Raw genomic sequence first — 3,311 nt, 5'->3', positions numbered from 1 at the left:
TAACCAAGTTATTTGATTATCACAATCCCAGACTCTAACATATTCGACCAACCAAGCGATCACTGTAAAACCTCGCAAACGGAAGTTGCTCTGAAAACCATTGTGAACTATGCAATCAGAAGAGAGCGAGCGAGAGAGAGAAAGAGAGAGAGAGAGAGAGAGAGAGAGAGAGAGAGAGAGAGAAAGGAGGGGTTTCCTAGTTACCTTTCGCAACTGTTTTCACACATTTATAATCTTAATAAGAGAATCATAACCATATTTATGATTCAGTGTTCATCTACTTTGATTTTGCCCATCAAGATTTAAATGTATTGTGATTTTTCTTTCCGATCTTGTCTGAATCTTCCTTGATCTAATGATATGAAGCTTCCCATTCAAAATAGAACTGCACGCCATTCCTCCTCTGATTTCACAATAGAACCCATTAAGATCTAATTTAGAACCGCGAAACCCAAGTTTTAGTGATATTTGGGGATATAAGTGAAGGAAGAGCAATAACTAAAAAGAGTAAAAACCAAGATTTTATAGTAGAGAAAGAGAAAGAGGGAGAGTCTGATTAATCTTACGTAGCTGTGTCCGATTGTTGCATATGAAACGGTGAAATCTTGAAATGGTTTAAAATCTTGGCAGCATTCATATTGTATGTTATCTTTGATTTCGGGAGAAAAACTGATGGAGGAATAAAAGGTTTATTTTAAATTTGAATAGGCATCTGGTTTCCAAAATGAAGAAGACGAACTTGGAGCCGATGAAGGCGTGATTAGGGGAGACGTGATTTGACTAACGTATTTACTGAGAATAAAGAATGGAAGGGCAATATAGGGAATTCGGTTAGATGATATGAGCGAGAAAAATCAATTTAGGGGGTCTAAGAGATTGCCACGTGGCATAAATGCTCTTATTTATTAGATTAGGGGATATAACTTTTCAAGGACGTTGGAGTTTTTCTTCTTGTCAAAAGTAGGCTTCATGTTCTAAATGATGAGACTAATTGATCAGGTGATTTACTTTATATTTACATGTGATATTAAAAATTAAGAGAAATTTAGTTATGATGGGGCTCATTGAAATTATAATGAAAAATATTAAAATTATTCGAAATTTATAAGAGATTTAAGTGTGGTGATTTCGTATATTTATAAATCAATCAAAAATGGTCTAGTTGAATTTTCAATCGTGTATAAACAAAATCATGGTCAAAACTAAAGTTATTGACTTTCAGTGATCTCCTATCATAATTAATTTTTTTTATTGACATGTGTATGTTCTCAAAATTCATATGGTAAATATATATGAATATGTCATTCAATATTCATATAAATGATATTTTAAAAATATGATAAATGTTTTTATTTACATGTGACGATAATTAATTTAAAAAATTGGTATACCATTCATGTGAACAACGATTAAACTATAACAAAAATCTAATAAACAAATGTATTCACATTTGAATAACGAATGAATCTAATAAAAAATATTAATGATATTTTTGCGTTATCGATTAAATAATTATTCTTTGTCCACTTTAATCATATGTGATTAAATACATTTAGTACATGCGATTATATTTATCTAATAACATATGATTTATATGAAAAACAGAATCTTGTCTATTAATTACATATAATCACGTGTAATTAAATACAAGAGACAAATTATTGAATTAAAACCGAGAAAATAAATATTTTCAACATAAATCATATTTGATTAAATAAATATAATCACATGTGATTATATATATCCAATCACATATGATTTATGTGGACAAGATTCATTATCATGTTCTCGATTCAATTATTGTTTTTTTTTTCAACTTTAATCATATCTGATTAAATATATCTAATCACATGTGATTATATGTATCTAATCACATATATTTATATGGACAAAAAATAATATTGTTCATATAAATCATATGTGATTAGATACACCTAATCACATGTAATTATATACACGAGAACAAATATTGAATCATACGTGATTAAATACATATAATCAAATATAAATAAATACATGAGGAAAATTATAAAATGGAAAATACGAAAATGAATTTAATCAATATAAATCATTTGTGATTAGATACATATAATCATATATGATTAAGGGGCTGTTTGGTAGGATCTGAATTTTTTTAGATTTGAATTTTTAAGAGATCTGGATTTCTAAGAGGGTCTAAAATTTTAAGAGTTGAATGTTTAACATGCTGTTTGGTTGGGACCTCTGAATTGTTGTGCTGAATTATTAAAATGACCATTTTACCCCTCTGTTTTATTTTTTATTGAATTCAACTATTTGTTTATCAAATAACCTAATAAATTTCTTAAATACATATTAAAAAAATATAAACACCATATAAAATCCAAATTTAGCATAAATCAAAATTAAACACAAATGCAAGTTTATTCTTACATTATGCAAGTTTATTCTTACATGATTACGAGCTGCGTTTTTCAATATACCGGGCTTCCGCAGCATCGTGCAGACGGTCCAAACCCTGGTTATGAATAAAAATGCATGTTTATTCTTACATTATGCATTTAACTCTTCTAAAACTAGGACATAAACAAGGATTTATAAACAAATTTACAAACTACCATAACTTATACATCCTCTGATGTCATTTATTAATAATAAACCACACAAAAAGTAACATAAATTTTCCAGAATTGTGCAACAAACCAAACAAAAAACATCTAAAGACATTTCACAACAGAAGTTGATACATGAATACATCCTTTCAAAACTCAACTTTCATTCAACAAATATAATGAATCTATATAAATCATCTACCTACAATTACACAATACCCCCCACACTACACTGCATCCTTCTTTCCTAGCCAAATGTCAAGTAGTTCAATACTTGTTTCTTCAACTGCTTTTATAATCAATTCATTGATTAATCTTGCTTCTTTGTTTACTCCATTGTTTCTTGTATCAAACCACAATTCAACCTGTATGCAAATATTGTATACAACCCACCATCAACCACTATCCAGCCACCATAACCAACACAACCACCATAGCCATTAATCCAAATCCAACATTACCCTCCTTCACTTTTTCCTGAACCACCGAACACCACCCACACAAACACCATTCCTACATTTAACCACCATCACCACAGCCTATACCGACAAAACCAAATCACCCAAAAAAAACACAATTTTTTTTTTATCATTAACATCAAATATAGATTACAATTGAAGAAATCAGAAACTGATTGGCATAACATAAGAACTGATTAGCATAACATAATAACTAATTTGGAGCATAACAGAAGAAGAGCAATCAATTTTCAGAAGAAGA

This window comes from Lactuca virosa, chromosome 1 (genome assembly GCF_052849685.1).
Source record: "Lactuca virosa cultivar CGN04683 chromosome 1, Lactuca_virosa_CGN04683_v6, whole genome shotgun sequence".
Taxonomy (NCBI): domain Eukaryota; kingdom Viridiplantae; phylum Streptophyta; class Magnoliopsida; order Asterales; family Asteraceae; genus Lactuca; species Lactuca virosa.
Note: the sequence above shows the minus strand (reverse complement) of the source record.